Below are 18,576 nucleotides of genomic sequence, written 5' to 3'. Positions count from 1 at the left end.
GAAAACAGTAATAGCGGGAAAATGTGATGCCTCACTTTCAGAAATGGATAGAACTACTAGGCAGAAGATAAAGAAAGACTTACACCATGGACTAAAACAATGAGGCATGTAGAGAGCTCTTCAGTCAGCACCAGAATACATACACCTTCACAAGGGCATGTGGGGCATTCTCCAGAATTGACCACAGATTAGACCCTGAAACAAGCTTCAGTAGATATAAAATCCTACAAATCATGCCCCTGGACACAACAGCATGAAGTTGTATATAAATAACAAAAGGGAATCTAGGGGACTTCCCTCGTGATCCAGTGGTAAAGAATCTGCCTGCCAATGCCGGGAACATGGGTTTGGAACATGCTGGAACATGCTGGTCCGAGAAGATTCCATATGCCACAGGGCAGCTAAGCCCATGCACTGCAACTACTGAAGCCCGTGTGCCCCGGAGCCCGGATTCCGCAGTGAGAGAAGCCACTGCAATGGGAAGCCCTCGAACCTCAATTAGTAGCTCCCACTCGCCACAACAGGAGGAAGTCTGTGCACAGCACCAAAGACCCAGCACAGGCAAAAATAAATAAATACATGTAAAGTTCTTCAAAAAGGGAATTTAGGAAAGTCACAAATACGTGGGAATTAAACAGCATACTTCTAAGTAGCCAATCATGCAAAAAACAGAAATGACAAAGGGAATTCAAAAATATCTAGTGATAAATGAAAAGGAAGACAAAACAAAAGAGTTGTAGCTGAAGTAACAGAATGAAATGCAGAGTTTTAAATGTCTATATAAAATTTTTTTAAATCTCAAATCAATAAGTTAATTCTCCACTATAAAACCTTAGGAAAAGATCAAATTAAATATACATAAAGCAGGAGGAAGGATATAATTAAGATTAGAGTGGAAATAAACAAAATAGAAAAACCACATAGAAAATGGAAGAAAGCAAAATTAGTTCTATGAAAAGATCAACAAAATAATAAGGAATTCTGTCTCCAGATAACCTTTGAATTTGAATGGCAGCTCTATATTGAGGCTTCCCCAATCATATTTTGGGGTCTCCAAAATAAAGAGAGTCAGTTTCTCAGATAGAGAGGAGGGGTATAGATTGCTATCATTTACACATGTCAGTGATGTTTTTGAACTGCGGTGTTGGAGAAGACTCTTGAGAGTCCCTTGGACTGCAAGGAGATCCAACCAGTCCATCCTAAAGGAAATCAGTCCTGAATATTCATTGGAAGGACTCATGCTGAAGCTGAAACTCCAATCCTTTGGCCACCTGATGCGAAGAGCTGATTCATTTGAAAAGACCCTGATGCTGGGAAAGATTGAAGGCTGGAGGAGAAGGGGCTGACAGAGGATGAAATGGTTGGATGGCATCACCGACCCAATGGACATGAGTTTGAGTAAACTCCGGGAGTTGGTGATGGACAGGGAAACCTGGCATGCAGCAGTCCATGGGGTCGCAAAGAGTCACAACTGAGCAACTGAACTGAACTGACACATCTCAGTACAAAGCCCGTTGTTATCCTGGACCTCTCATTCTCCCTGTCTAAACATTTTCTGCAGTTACTGTTTCAGTACTCAGGAAGTGAAGATTTGAGGCTCAGATATGGAATCACCACAGTTGCCTCTGAAACTTAATTATTTCAGAAACCTCCCACTTAATATTGGTTTCTTCACAGATGCAAATCTCAGTTCAGATACCTTGCTCCCACGAATAAGACTTACAGTAAATTATGTTCTTAGGGCTTAATGAATCAAACTGATCATCTGGTCTTCCCTGCATACAGTTTCTTGGAAGCTGGCCTCATGTTCATCTGCAGACTCCTCAACACACACCTTCTCTGGGAGGGTATTCCTCCTGCTCTCCACTGCCCCCCTGCACCCCACCTCCCCTCCCCTTTCCTCCAGACTTTGGAGGAGGGGCAGAAGAGGGTAGAAGCCACTGCCCTCTCTGTTTGCTTCCTCTGCTGCACTTGTTCCCTTCTGGCCTCTACTTTTCTTCCTGGCACTCTTGTCTTTCACAGGAGGCTTTTAACTTACACAGTCTACTCCCTCCAACCACACACACACACACACACACACACACACACACACTTAGGCCTGATCAGTTCAGTTCAGTCACTCAGTCACATCTGACTCTTTGCAACCCCATGGAATGCAGCACTCTAGGCTTCCCTGTCCATCACCAACTCCCGGAGTTGACTCAAACTCAGGTCCATCGAGTCAGTGATGCCATCCAACCATCTCACCCTCTGTCATCCCCTTTTCCTCCTGCTTTCAAATTTTCCCTGACATTCACTGCTCAGTGCAAGTTCTGGAAAGGTTGGCATAATTAGCAGCATTTAATGGATGAGAATACTGAAATGACTTCCCTTTATACTCACAGCCAGTCAGTGACAGGACTGGAGATGTTGCTTTTATCCTGCACCTACTCACACTTGAGCAGGCACACCAAGCGTCTCTCCTTCTTGTCTACTGACTTGTAACTTCCCAGGATGTACATGCTTTCTTGACACTGAATGGATGCTAAAAGAATCATTATTTCTTCCAAATCAGTGGAGCAAATCACATTCAAAAGTAGCCTTTTAAATAACTGAGGTAATTATAATTACCCGTGGACTTCTGGGCTTCCCTGGTGGCTCAGACCATAAAGAATCCACCTGCAATGCAGGAGAGCCGGGTTTGATCCCTGGGCTGGGAAGATCCCCTGGAGAAGGGCATGGCTACCCACTCCAGTATTCTTGTCTGAAGAATTCCGTGGACAGAGGAGCCTGGTGGGCCACAGTCCATGGGGTCACAAAGACTGTATTTCTGGAATAGAATGACCAAATGACTGCTAAATAAGATTTTGGGAAAATATTTTTTAAAAATCAGATATGTCAATATGTGTTTTCCAGCTCACAATGGATTGCTATTATGGCCTCTCTCTATAGTACTATAGCTATGTCTTTAACATTAAACGGATTAAATATTTGGAACTAAATTATTGTCTGAAGAATGAATTAGAATGATCATGATTTTTAAAAATGCAGGTGGACAAAAATCACTTTATAACCCATTATGGACATTTACAAATGAATGGCTTCAGCTAGGTCCAACCTAAGATGCCTTAGTGGCTGAGCCTCATCTGCACTTTTGATGTTGCATATTTTCTGAAGAGACAGAGTAATGTGGAAGTGTAGTTTACAGCTAAAAATAAAAATTTGCACTGATGTTTAGATGTTATGATAAAAAATCTAAATCTCCCAAATAAAATAGAAACACACAATTGTATGCATGCCGTCTTGTATTCACAATTCCATACACAGGGCACCCCAACCCACACAGAGTCACTCAGTTGAGTACATACACATGAATAAACCCCCTGCTCTTATCTTGTGAAAGAATTTTAAATGAAAGTTATTGTGAGAAACTAAAAGGCATATTGACAATGAAACCACAGATATGACAACAGCAGCAATCATGAAACAGCCTAAGATAAGTCCAGTGTGACCTCTCTGCCCTGGCTGTACTGCTAGTGGACATGAACTTGACCCGTCTGACTTCAGCTGGGGCACAATGACATTCACGTGTCAGCCCCTTTGAGGCACAAACACAGCTATGCCTTTGTGTTTCTTGTCCTCTTTACCCAAATGTACATTTCCCATTAGAAAAAATAATCCAACTAAATGGCTTTCTCTGGGAGAGATCTCTGGATTTATGCATTTATTGATAGAGTGGTCAAATGGAAATTTAATCTAATGTACATTTAAGTGGAAAGAATAAGAGCAGGCATTCATTATTTCTATTTATCCCAAGTTGATATTGTTTTGAGACTCTACAGCTGAACGCTTTTAATGAGTTTTAAGTAAAATGGAGCTTGCATCATAATTTAATGTTTTTGCTAATGTGTTTCTTGATTCTAAACTACTATAAATTCCTTGCAATTTCAGTGGTAGAATTATTTAATGTGATTTCCCCCATCTGAATCGATTATCATTTGTCCATAAGAAGCTGTCTGGCAAATACCAAGAATGTATATCACTGACAGGCAAACAGATTTCCCCTCTCAACAAAGTGTAAGATGTAATTTAAGTTCATTATCTGAGAATGTAAGATCACATTAAATATATTGAAAATAATCATCTTGGCCAGGAGCAGCTGAATTTCCATTAACAAAAAATTTCATATCTCTACCAAGTAACACTTTATCTTGAAGACCAGAAGAAATGTGCTATTTTTATCATATTTACCACTTATATTTGGCGGATTCTAGAATGTGTCCTACATTTGCCCATAACTCTTTTTTTTTTTTTTTTTTTGCCCATAACTCTTCAGTATTAAACCAATAAAAAGACCATGTGATTCCCTCTTGCTACCACACGGTCCAGCCACTGGTCCCCCTTCTACCACTGAATTTCATACAAGTGCTAATATGCTTTAAGCTGTTTAAACTCTAATACCTTATTAGTTACTGAATACAGCTATGCTGACTTTTTAGCACACCAGAGTTCCATTCAAACTTCCTTCAATTCTGGAACATTCAAGTGGAAAGCAACTTACAAAATATGTCTACTGGCCCATTTACCAGATAAAAACAGTGAGGCCAAGAATCAGAGACTGACTTGCTCTTGTGCAGAAGCACAGAGAGTTTGAAGGTTTAGTGTACATTTCTTTCTCTAAAGTTCACCTCTTCAGGCTTAACTGACTGGCACATCTTACCAGTCCATCTTCATCGCCCTTGCCAAATAAAGCAGCATGGAGATTTCCCCATGAAGGCTGCCTACCCTGGGGGAGACCACTGGGACCTCAGAGGATGGTGCCCAGTGGTCCCAGGGTGGTTCTCAGCAACAGCTGAGCTTGGGGGCTGACCTCCATGATGCCCCAAATTAGGCTCATTCTCTGTTCTCCTGATGGGAACACTTCCCATACCTCACCCCCCACTGACTCATCACTAACCCCAGGGACACTCCAACGGGACATTCACAGGAGGGTCTTGTTGAACCTCCTACTGGTCACTGCAGACCACAGTCACCTTTTTAAAAACCTCCAACCCATTTTATTTAGCTATAAACCTACACAAATGTGCCTAGTAGCTCAGTCATGTCTCACTCTTTGTGACCCCATGGGCTGCAGCCCACCCCTCTCCTTTGTCCATGGGAATTCTCCAGGCAAAATTACTGGAGTAGGTTGCCATTTCCTTCTCCAGGGCATCTACCCAACCTGGGGATCAAACCTGGGTCTCCTGCATGGCAGGCCAATTCTTTACCAACTGAGCTACTAGGGAAGCCCATCTCCTATCACACAGCTGATAAAAGTCCCAGTATAACATACTCAGGTTAGGGTTAGGGTTAGGGGATCTTCCCTACCCAGATAGTGTACCCAGGTCTCTCACATTTCTGGCAGATTCTTTATTGTCTGAGCCACCAGCTTCAAATCTACACAAATACATACGTTAAAGGACTATTATCTTCAGTTCAGTTCAATTGCTTAGTCATGTCCCATTCTTTGCGACCCCATGGACTGCAGCTCGCCAGGCTTCCCTGTCCATCACCAACTCCTGACGGTTGTTCGTGTACCCAGGTCTCTCACATTTCTGGCAGATTCTTTATTGTCTGAGCCACCAGCTTCAAATCTACACAAATACATACGTTAAAGGACTATTATCTTCAGTTCAGTTCAATTGCTTAGTCATGTCCCATTCTTTGCGACCCCATGGACTGCAGCTCGCCAGGCTTCCCTGTCCATCACCAACTCCTGACGGTTGTTCAAACTCATGTCCATTGAGTCGGTGATGGCATCCAACCATCTCATCCTCTGTCAGCCCCTTCTCCTTCTGCCTTCAATCTTTCCCAGAGTCAGGGTGTTTTCCAATGGGTCAGTTCTTCACATCAGGTGGCCAAAGGATTGGAGTTTCAGCTTCAGCATGAGTCCTTCCAATGAATATTCAGGACTGGTTTCCTTTAGGATGGACTGGTTGGATCTCCTTGCAGTCCAAGGGACTCTCAAGAGTCTTCTCCAACACCACAGTTTCAAAGCATCAATTCTTTGGTGCTCAGCTTTCTTTATAGTCCAACTCTTATAGTCATACATGACTACTGGAAAAACCATAGCTTTGACTGGATGAACATTTGTTGGTAAAGTAATGCCTCTGCTTTTTAATATGTTGCCTAGGTTGGTCATAGCTTTTCTTCCAAGGAGCAAGTGTCCTTTAATTTCATGGCTGCAGTTACCATCTGCAGTGATTTTGGAGCCCCCCAAAATAAAGTCTATCACTGTTTCCATGATTTCCCCATCTATTTGCCTTAAAGTGATGGGACCAGATGCCATGATCTTAGCTTTTTAATGTTAAGTTTTAAGCCAACTTTTTCACTCTCCTCTTTCATTTTTGTCAAGAGATTCTTTAGTTCTTTTCTTTCTGCCCCAAGGGTGGTGTTATCTGTGTATCTGAGGTTATTGATATTTCTCCTGGCAATCTTGATGCCAGTTTGTGCTTCACCCAGCCTGGCACTTCACATGATGTACTCTGCATATAAGCTAAACAAGCAGGGTGACAATATACAGCCATGATGTACTCCTTTCCCAATTTGGAGCCAGTCTGTTTTTCCATGTCCGGGCCTAACGGTTGCTTCTTTGCCTGCATACAGATTTCTCAGGAGGTAGGTCAGGTGGTCTGGTATTCGTCTCTCTTGAAGAATTTTCCACAGTTGGTTGTGATCCACACAGTCAAAGGTTTTAGTGTAGTCAATAAAGCAGAAGTAGATGTTTTCCTGGAATTCTCTTGCTTTTTTGATGATCCAGTGGGTGTTGGCAATTTGACCCCTTGTTCCTTTGCCTTTTCTAAGTCCAGCTTGAACATCCAGAAGTTCACAGTTCATGTACTGTTGAAGCCTGGCTTGGAGCATTTTGAGCATAACTTTTCTAGCATGTGAGATGAATGCAATGGTGCAGTAGTTTGAGCATTCTTTGGCATTGCCTTTCTTTGGTACTGGAATGAAAACTGACCTCTTCCAGTCCTGTGACCACTGCTGAGTTTTCCAAATTTGCTGGCATATTGAGTGCAGCACTTTCACAGCATCATCTTTTAAGATTTGAAATAGCTCAACTGGAATGCCATCACCTCCGCTAGCTTTGTTCATAGTGATGCTTCCTAAGGCCCCCTTGATCACATTCCAGGATGTCTGGCTCTAGGTGAGTGATCATACCATTGCGGTTATCTGGGTCATGAAGATATTTTTGGATAGTTCTTCTGTGTATTCTTGCCACCTTTTCTTAATATCTTCTGCTTTTGTTAGGTCTGTGCAATTTCTGTCCTTCATTGGTCCTATCTTTGCATGAAATGTTCCCTTGGTATCTCCCATTTTCTTGAAGAGATCTCTAGTCTTTCCCCTTCTATTGTTTTCATCTATTTATTTGCTACTGTCTACTGACTATTATAAAAAGTGGCATGAGAAATATAAATTTCAGGGTCGTGCCTCCCCCTAGAGGCAGGAAGGAGAGTGAGATTGGGAAGGATGGCAGAGGGCTTCCACATGTGGGGAGTTCGGATGCATCAGGCTGAGTGGATGGTATGTGAGCATATTTGTGTTGTATTAGTAGCATACATAATTCATATAGACTCCTTTATGAAGTTTTTCACAGTGAAAATGGGGGCTAGAACTTGAGAAACTGATGTAAGATCTTTTAGAATACAGCATACTGAGTTAGCCATTAAATTTATATAGACACGTGGGAGACCTGGGTTCGATTCCTGGGTTGGGAAGATCCCCTGGAGAAAGGAATGGCTACCCACTCCAGTAGTCTGACTTGGAGAATCTCATGGACAGAGGAGCCTGGTGGGCTACAGTCCATGAGGCTGCCAAGAGTCAGACTCAACTGAGCGACTTTCAAGGAAATACAGAGACTAAGCATGTATCAGCGCTCCTAAAAAAATTAAATCTCTGCGTTCTTGGTATCTTTGTTGTTGTTAAGTAATTAATTAATATTTGAAATTTTTATTTTTCAACCCCTCCCTCCCATCCTGTTTTCTGTTTCCCAGGTGGTGCTAGTGGTAAAGAATCTGGCCTGCCAAAGCAGGGGACATCAGAGATGCAGCTTTGATCCTTGGGCAAGGAAAATCCCTTGGAGGAGGGCATGGCAACCCACTCCAGTATTCTTGCCTGGAGAATCCCATGGACAGAGGAGCCTGGAAGGCTACAGTCCATAGGGTTCCACAGAGTTGGACATGACTGAAGTAACTTAGTGTGCTTTTAACCCATATTTTAACTTAAAAGAAATACTTTTTTAAAAATTAGGATATAATTGACATATAACAAGATATTAGTTTTAAGCGTAAAATGTAATGATTTGGTATTTGTGTATATTATAAAATGATCACCACAGTAAGTCTAGTTAACCCTTCCCCAAATATAGTTACTGTTTTTTTCTTATAATGACAACTTTTAAGATCTATTATCTTAATAACTTTCAAATACATAATACAGTCTTATTCACTATAATTGCCATGCTGTTCATTGCATCCCCATGACCTATTTGTTATATAACTTGTAAATTTGTACCTTTTGACCTCCTTCACCCATTTTGTCCCCTCAATATATACATATACATATATGTGTGTGTATATATATATATATAATATATGTTGAGTAAATGTGCCAAAACCTTTGTCATCTAAATTTCTCTTAAATTTATGAACTGGTTGTCTTGGAGTTCATTCTGATCACTGATCTTCTACTAATTAAGAAAAGAGATGACTTATCTGGCTGTGAGCATGCTAAGTCACTTCAGTTGTGTCCAACTCTTTGTGACCACATGGACCTGTAACTTGCCAGGCTCCTTTGTCCATGGGATTCTCCAGGCAATAATACTGGAGTGGATCACCATGCCCTCCTCCAGGGGATCTGTCTGACCCAGGGATCGAACCCACATCTCTTACATCTCCTGCATTAGCAGGGAGGTTCTTTATCACTAGCACCAACTGGGAAGCCTGAATGTCTTGTCTACCTTGGTTAAAATGAATTTAACCAGCTTTCAACAAGTTAGTTTTCAAAAATAAATTATTAGCTATGTCAGATTAACTGCAAAATGCAATGTCAACTCAGTCTTCTAAAGCTCTGATATGGTATTTTCCTGTTTAATTTATTTGGTTATTTTCTTTTCTCCATGGCCTCAAAGAATTTAGACATCATGCAAGGAGGTTTCCTCTGTAACAAAGGTCTTAGAATAGTATCTAGTCCCTAGTGAGCCTTGATAAATATTAGCTGCATAGATAAAAGAACGCCTTATCAGAGATTTTATAGGCAATGTGTTTATATCATAGGAAAGTCAAGTAAAGCCCAGGCCTCAGCTTGCTACACACAGATTTTTCAAAAATTTTATCAATTCTAAATTTTAATGAATTATCTGGTTCCTCTTGACCTTCCCCCTATGAATAAAAGATGATGCCTCTGATGTTCTTAATTTGAAAAGCCATAATTTTCCCATTAACCTTCTAAATAGTCAGTGGCCATTTTCTTTGATGCCAAATATCAAGAATTTTTATAGAATTGTTGCAGTGACTCTATAGAATTTCAGTCATGGATCCTCACATATTATCTTATCAATATTTTACTACATATTTCTACTGGTATTTCCTTAGGCGAAGTGAAAGCGATCCTCACTCAGTCACGTCCCACTCTTTGTGACCTCATGGACTGTAGCCTGTCAGGCTCCTCTGTCCATGGGATTTCCCAGGCAAGAACACTGGAGTGGGTTGCCATTCCCTTCTCCCTTTCCATGGTGATTATCTTCCAGTTCTCTTTTACCAGCTTCAGAGAAGACAGAACTAGCTTTTGAGTCACACACGGGCATGAAAGGTCTACCTTGTTCATTCCACACACACCTCCCTGCCCCCCAATCCTGTTCAGACTGATGGCCCACGAGAGCTTTGACTGAAGGAGGCAGCAGTTACCAGGGGTAAGAGAAATCACAAAGGACTACCACAGAGGACATTAAAATAAATCAACATAGACATTTTAAAATTCTTTTGCCAGACAAAATGGCAGGAGTCTCCATGACTGAGCAAGGCAGCGGCCCTGGGGCTCTGAAGTCGTTGAGCAGGTAAATGAACAATATGAAGATGGAAACTGTCGATACAGAAATAGCTGAGCTGTTAAAATGGCAGGTTTAGAAGGTTCAGGATGAGAAAGCAGATGCTGGACAGACAGTGAGTTATAAAACTGGCTAATATATAGAGTTGGGTGAGTTTAGATGCATGCATAACCCATAATACCATCAACCACAACCAAGATAATACACGTATCACAGGTATGTGCATTTGCCAAAATTTTTTAAGTTGTATACATTAAGAATGTGCAGGTTTTCTGTAGTTTTTATTAAGTTGTAAAAATAGATTTTCAGCAAAAAAAAATCCACTACTTTGAAATGTACAATAGACTATAGTAAATGGAAAGATTCCATTATCTTATATAATGCAGAATTCAAATGCAGTTGAGAAAAATATAAGAAAAAAATCATATAGGCCATTCTCACTCATAAACATGTTTTAAAATACTAAGTGAAACATCAGCAAGTTGAAAAAATAATTGGCTAAGGTTCTCTCAATCTGAGACAGTTTAGGTTATGTAAAGCAGACATCATTGTTTGGCATGAAGATGATCATATAATATAAAAGCCTAGACTTAAAGATTTGACATTTTCCCTGGTGGCTCAGATGGTAGAGAATCTGCCTGCCAATGCAGGAGACCCAGGTTCAATCTCCAGGTTGAGAAGATCTCCTGGAGAAGGAAATGGTAACCCAATCCAGTATGCTTACCTGGGAAATCCCATGGACAGAGGAGCCTAATAGGCTACAGTCCATGGGGTCACAAAAGGGTCAACATGACTTAGTAACTAAAACAACATCAAAGACTTAAATATTTGATATTTTAATAGGTTAAATATAGGGTGATAATTAAATGGAGATGAGACTGATTAACTGATAAAAGCAATAGGTAATTTTTTAGTTAATGTTCATTTTCATGGGATAGCATTTCCAGTAACTCTACTGTACATACCCACTGGATAATTTATTCATTTCTTCTTTATAATCAACTGTTTATAGGAAGTCAACCACATGCCAGGGACTGTCGATTGAATTTTGAGTAAATTTCCACATACAACCCCAATGAATTCATAGTATGATTTGAATAATCTTTCTGCACTGTATCCTTGTTGAAAAATATTCCATTATATAATCAATTAAAAAAAAATTGCTGCACAGTTAAAATACAACTATTCCTGTGTGGGATGCTAACATGATAGATATGACCAGTCATACACACGTTTAACAATTCTAAACAGTAAGTTAAATAAAAAATAGTAAGCAGTATCATTATCTTTCTCCATAGTAGGTTTATGGGGGTGTTGGAGTGGCAAGATGAGAAGACTGTGAGAGATTTGGACACCTCTCCAGGTAGATGTACAAAGACCCTGTTACATACAGTGCATTTCATGGAAATAGTCTCAGAAATGTCTACTTTATGTTCAAAACTTTTTCGTAGCACTGACAATGAACATGATTCTTCTTGATAACAAATTTTACATTGTAAATTATGATTGGAATCTTCATAGACTTTGACTCAACTGATAGCAAACAGCTGAATTAAATATACTAATTGTTATGGATTGAATTCTTTCTCCCATAAATTCCTATAAGTCCTCAGTACCTCAGAATGTAACCTCATTTGGTACAGGCTCTTTTCAGAATTAAGATGAGGTCATTAGGTCAGGCCCTAATCCAATTTGACTGGTGTCCTTATAAGAAAGGGAAGTTTGATGCAGGGAGAACCTCATGTGAACACAGAGATAACCATCTGAAAGCCACCAACAGAGGCCTGAAACAGATCCTCACTCACAGTCCTCAGAAAACAAAACAAAAACCTGCCCACACCTTAATCTCAAACTTCTGGTCTTCAGAACTGTGAGATGGTGAATCTGGATTGTTTAAGGCACCTACTTTGTGATGCTCTTGTAACAGCCCTTTAAAAGTACCATACTAACAATATCTGTTGCAGAAATAATTTTGCTTTATAAAATATCAGACACATTCAAAGTTGTGGTTTAAAAGGGCTATTAATGCATATTGGACTGTTTACCAATTTCATAGAAAGCCCACAGAGCTCACAGCGACCTTTCTCTCAGTGACCACATCTAGTTTGGAGGCTAGCAATTTTGAACTGGTATTTCAGAATTTCTGGATTATGTTATTCTAATCCACAAAATGAAATACTTTGTTATAAATCTAACAAAATACGTATAGGGAATCTATATAAGAAAAATGACAAAACTCTGATGAAAGAAATCACAGAAGAATTAAAGGGATATTCTATATTCATGAATAGAATGACTCAGTATCGTCAAAATGTCAGTTCTTCCCAATTTGATCTATTGTTGTTGTTGATCATTTGCTAAGTCATGATTTACTTTTTGCAACCCCATGCACTGCAGCATACCAGGCTTCCTTGTCCTTCACTGTTTCCTGGAGTTTGTTCAAACTCATGTCCATTGAGTCGGTGATGCTATCTAACCATCTCATCCTCTACCACCCTCTTCTCCTTTTGCCTTCAATCTTTCCCAGCATCAGGGTCTTTTTTAATGAGTCGGTTCTTCACATCAGCAGGCCAAAGTATTGGAGCTTCAGCTACAGCACCAGTCCTTCCAATGAATATTCAGGGTTTATTTTCTTTAGGATGGACTGCTTTGATCTTTTTGCTATCCAAGGAACTCTCAAGAGTCTTCTCCAGTACCACAGCTCAAAAACATCAATTCGTCAATTCTCAGCCTTCTTTATGGTCCAAGTCTCACATCCATACATGACTACTGGAAAACCATAGCTTTGACTATATAGACCTTTGTCAATAAAGTGATGTCTCTGCTTTTTAATATGCTATCCAGGTTTGTCATCACTTTCCTTCCAAGAAGCAAGTGTCTTTTGATTTCATGGATGCAGTCACCACCTGCAGTGATTATGGAGCTTGACTTGATGTAATCTCATCCAAAATCCAAGAAAGCTATTTTGTGGCTATCAAAATATATTCTAAAGTCTATGTAAAGAGGCAAAAGACCCAGAATGGCTAACACAATGTTGAAGAAGAACAAAGCTGGAGGATTCATTCTATCCAACTTGAGACTTACTATAAAGCCACAATAATCATTGTGATATTACTGAGCAAGCAGACAGATAGATCAATGAAACAGAATAATAGCCCAGAAACAGAGCCATGTAAATTTAGTCAACTCATCTTTGACAAAGGAACAAAACAGTACAATGGAAAAAATAGTATGTGAACAAGTGGTGCTAGAAGAGCTGACATCTACATGCACAACAGAAAAAAGACACAAAAATTAACTCAAAATGGATCCAAGAACTAAATATGTAAAATTTAAAACTAGAAAACTCCCAGAAGGTAACATAGGAGACAACCTAGATGACCTTGGGTAGAACTAGGACATTTTGGATACAGCCCCAAAGGCACAGCCCATGAAAGCAATAATTGATCAGTTGAACTTCATTAAAGCTAAAAACTTCTGATCTGAGAAGAACAGTGTTAAGAGAATGGGAAGTCAAACCACAGACTGGGAAGAAATATTTACAAAAAGCAGATCTGATAAAGGACTGTTATCTAAAACATACAAAGAACTCTTAATAATCAACACTAAGATAACAAACAACCCAATTAGAAAGTGGGCCAAATATTTTAACAGACAAGTCACCAGAGAAGATAAAGATGTCAAATAAGCCTATGAAAAGATTCTCCACATCATATATGAAATGCAAATTAAAGCAATGAGACACCACTACACACCCATCAGAAAAGCCAAAATCCAGAACACCAAACGTTGACAAGGATATGGAGCAACAGGAACTCACTCATTTTTACTGAAAATGTACAGTCACTTTGGATTGTAGTTTGGCAATTCTTGCAAAACTAAACATACACTATCATAAGATCTATCAATCATACATCTTGATATTTAACCAAAGGAGTTGAATACTTGAGTCCCCACAAAAACGTGCATTGCAATATTTTTAGTAGCTTTATTTATAACAGTCTAAACTTGTAAGCCACCAAGACATCCTTCAGTAGGTGAGCAGATAAATAAACCACGGCACAACCAGACAATGAAACATTATTCAGCACTAAAAATAAACAAGCTATCAAGCCCTTGAAAGACATCGAGAAGCCTTAAATTCATATTTTTTATGTGAAAAGTGAAGTTGCTTAGTCATGTCCCACTTTGTGACCCCATCAATGGTAACCTATCAGGCTCCTCTGACCGTGGGATTCTTCAGGCAAGAATACTGGAATGAGTTGCCATTTCCTTCTATAGGGGATCTTCCTGACCCAGGGATTGAACTTGGGTTTCCTGCATTGCAGGCAGATGCTTTACTATTTGAGTAACCAGGAAAGCCCTTTAAGTGAAAAAGTCAATCTAAAAAAAATCTACATAATCATATGATTCTACCTATGTGACTGGAGAAGGTACAACTATGAAGACAGGAAAAATAATAGTTTTTCAGAGTTGGGGAGGGGATAGAGATGAAATAAGAGCATGGATAATTTTTAGGGTGGTGAAATTATGCAATTATGAGAGATATAAGTTATTATGAAAGTAAAAGTGTTAGTTGCTCAGTGGTTTCTGACTCTGTATGACCCCTTGGACTGTAACTTGCCAGGCTTTTCCATCCATGGGTTTTTCCAGGCAAGACTACTGAAGTGGATTGCCATTTTCTTCCCTGGATAAGTCATTATACATCTGTACAAAATTGTGGAATATATATAACACCATGAGTGAACTATAATGTAAACTATGGACTTCAATTAATTATAAGTTGATGTAGGTTTATCACATGTAATAAATGCTCCAGTCTGCTGGGGAAGGTTTTAAATGAGGAGATTTATGTGTGTGTGAGCCTATGCATGTATTAGGCTAGGGTATATAAGAAATTCCTGTAACTTCCCACCAATTTTTCTCTAAAATGTAAACCACTATTAAAAAATAAAGTAATAATAAAAAATGTTCAGAGGAGTTTGCTAAATTATCAGTTAACAAAATAGTAAAGCTAAATGGAAGCAAAATAATTGTCTCCAACTAATATTTTCACTTCTTACTACATTTGAAAATACGATATTTCATATTTTGCCCTTGCCTGGTGGTCCAGTAGTAAAGAATCTGCCTGTCAATGCAGGAGATGCAAGAGACGCAGGTTTGATCCCTGGATCCAGAAGATCCTCTGGAAGAGCAAATGGCAACCCACTCCAGTATTTTGTCTGGGAAATCCTATGGCCAGAGGAGCTTGGTGGGCTATAGTCCACAGAATCACAAAATGGTCGGACGTGACTTAGTGATTAAAACAACAACAAGTAATTCTTTATGTTCTATTCTTTATGCTTATAACTAATCATTTGTTTTAACAAAGCATGTACATCCTGGAGGTATCAATTTATATTACAGACTCACTCTGCATATTATTTAATCAGTTTAATACCAGAGATGGATAGCAGAACAGTGACGTAACTAAATACATTTGTACTTTTATATTAATTGGCATTAAAACAAGATAGTCAGACCACCTGACTTGCCTCTTGAGAAACCTGTGTGCAGGTCAGGAAGCAACAGTTAGAACTGGACATGGAACAACAGACTGGTTCCAAATAGGAAAAGGAGTACGTCAAGGCTGTATATTGTCACCCTGCTTATTTAACTTATATGCAGAGTACATCATGAGAAATGCTGGGCTGGAAGAGGCACAAGCTGGAATCAAGATTGCTGGGAAAAATATCAATAACCTCAGATATGCAGATGACACCACCCTTATGGCAGAAAGTGAAGAGGAATTAAAGAGCCTCTTGATGAAAGTGAAAGAGGAGAGTGAAAAAGTTGGCTTAACGCTCAACATTCACAAAACTAAGATCATGGCATCTGGTCCCATCACCTCATGGGAAATAGATGGGGAGACAGTGGAAACAGTGTCAGACGTTATTTTTCTGGGCTCCAAAATCACTGCAGATGGTGACTGCAGCCATGAAATTAAAAGACGCTTACTCCTTGGAAGGAAAGTTATGACCAACCTAGATAGTATATTGAAAAGCAGAGACATTACTTTGCCAACAAAGGTCTGTCTGGTCAAGGCTATGGTTTTTCCAGTGGTCATGTATGGATGTGAGAGTTGGACTGTGAAGAAAGCTGAGTGCCGAAAAATTGATGCTTTTGAACTGTGGTGTTGGAGAAGACTCTTGAGAGTCCCTTGGACTGCAAGGAGATCCAACCAGTCCATCCTGAAGGAGATCAGTCCTGGGTGTTTGTTGCAAGGACTGATGCTGAAGCTGAAACTCCAATATTTTGGCCACCTCATGCAAAGAGTTGACTCATTGGAAAAGACCCTGATGCTGGGAGGGATTAGGGGCAGGAGGAGAAGGAGATGACAGAGGATGAGATGGTTGGATGGCATCACGGACTCAATGGGCATGAGTCTGAGTAAACTCCGGGAGTTTGTGATGGACATGGAGGCCTGGCATGCTGCGATCCATGGGGTCGCAAAGAGTCAGACACGACTGAGCGACTGAACTGAACTGAACTGAACTGAAGAGATAGACAAAGGTAGCATGTTTAATACCGTCCTACTTAAACAGGGGTAAGTGTGATTACACATAGAAAAATATTGATAGAGTTTATCTATGGGAAATAGAATTAGAATAGTTTTTCCATCCTCTTTATAATTCTCTGAATCAAACAAAATCCATCAAATCAACCACATACTAAGTATTTGGGGAACTCAGACACCATGAGTTCTATCTGCTAAGTGAGGTTGAGAAAATAAGAAACTTCCAACTTTCTCCTTTGGAGAACTTCAAACTTTTGAAGGCTGTGAATAAATTCATTAAAATATAAGCAAATGCAGTTGAGTGACATAATAATACATCGTGGCTGCCCAGCACCAGCTCCTCCGGAAACATCCCTGGAGGGACAGAGCAGTCAGTGGTATCCTAGGAGCTTTGCAGGAGCTCAACCCAAGGCAATAATTTCTGTTCTGCTGGATTTGGAGAATTCTGACCTTTAGGATTCCTGAATTAGCTTACTGGGGCTACACAGTATGTTACTAAATCTCTCTTTCTAAACCTAAGTGGTCTTCAAAGAAAAGTTCAAGCTCCAACTTTTCAGTAAATCTTCAGCCATTTGAGAGAGAACAAAACTTTTGAACATAGATCAAACCCACAGGAGTAAAGAGAAAGCAGGCACAGAAGTGTGGATGGGGTTAAAGCCTGCTCATAACCACAAAACCTTCTGACTGCATTCCCTCACCTAACCCAGGAGAGCTCGCAGTCCAGATCCACATCTTTTATTTTATCTTCAGATGCTGTTTTATAAACTGTATATCCTCCTTAACACTGGGCTCCCCACTGACTGAAATATTCAGTTGCAGGAGACACAGTTGCTCAGGGCTTTCAGCTCTGCTTTTATTTAAAATCACACCTGGTGGGACGATGCCCCCTAGTGCTGACTCAGCTGGACCTGGGCCCCAGGCCTCCTCTTGTTCCAGGGCCCCCTGCACATCTTTCAATTCCCCTGAGCCTCAGGTTCTACAGTTGCATAATAACACAACTTTTTGACAATAATACAGCTATTTGATAGAAACAAAACTATATTCAGCAGTTATTGAAAATCCTGTTTTTTAAGAGACTTCTTTGATGTAGACTATTTTTAAATCTTTACTGAATTTGTTACAATATTACCTCTGTTTCATGTTTTGGTTTTCTGGCCATGAGGCATGTGGGACTGCAGCTCCCCAACCAGGGATGGAGTCCACACCCCCTACATTGGAAGGTGAAGTGATAACCACTGGACCACCAGGAAAGTCCCTGAAAGCTCTATTTTGTAGGTGAGGACTTGAGGCTCTGAGAGAAGGAACAGTCTACCTAATCCAGGGGCAGAGTGGGGCTAAATCCAGGTCCCCTTCTCCTAACCTGCGAGTTTTATAGGACACCATCACTGCCCTCTCCTATATAAATCATATTGTGAATCAACACTAACTTCCCTACGAGAAATTTCATTTGTACAATGTAGTGGTCAGTCCTTAGGATATTATCCATATTCATATTTTATAAAAAGATGGTGTCAGATGTGGATGAGTTATCTTAAAGAGCAAGGAATAAAAAGGGAAGGATGAATGATGCTCAGAGAGAATGTCCCCAGAGACACGTTCAAGGAGACACTTGGATGGGGGTTTCTCCCATTCTGCCTACACTCAAGCAGAGTGATTTTTGCACCAGAAGCAAACAACGGTCACTGAAAATCCAAGACCTGCCAGCTGAAGCTTTCCTACAGCATCAAAGACTAGTGCAAGTCCCTCAGTCGTGTCCGACTATATGGTCCATGGAATTCTCCAGGCCAGAACACTGGAGTGGGTAGCCTTTCCCTCCTCCAGGGATCTTCCTAACCCAGGGATCGAACCCAGGTCTCCCGCATTGCCAGAGGATTGTTTACCAGCTGCACCACAAGGGAAGCCCAAGAATACTGGAGTGGGTAGCTTATCCCTTCTCCAGGGGATCTTCCCAACC

This window comes from Cervus elaphus, chromosome 25, assembly GCF_910594005.1.
Source record: "Cervus elaphus chromosome 25, mCerEla1.1, whole genome shotgun sequence".
In the NCBI taxonomy this organism is placed as follows: Eukaryota; Metazoa; Chordata; class Mammalia; order Artiodactyla; family Cervidae; genus Cervus; species Cervus elaphus.
This window is presented reverse-complemented; position numbering follows the sequence as displayed.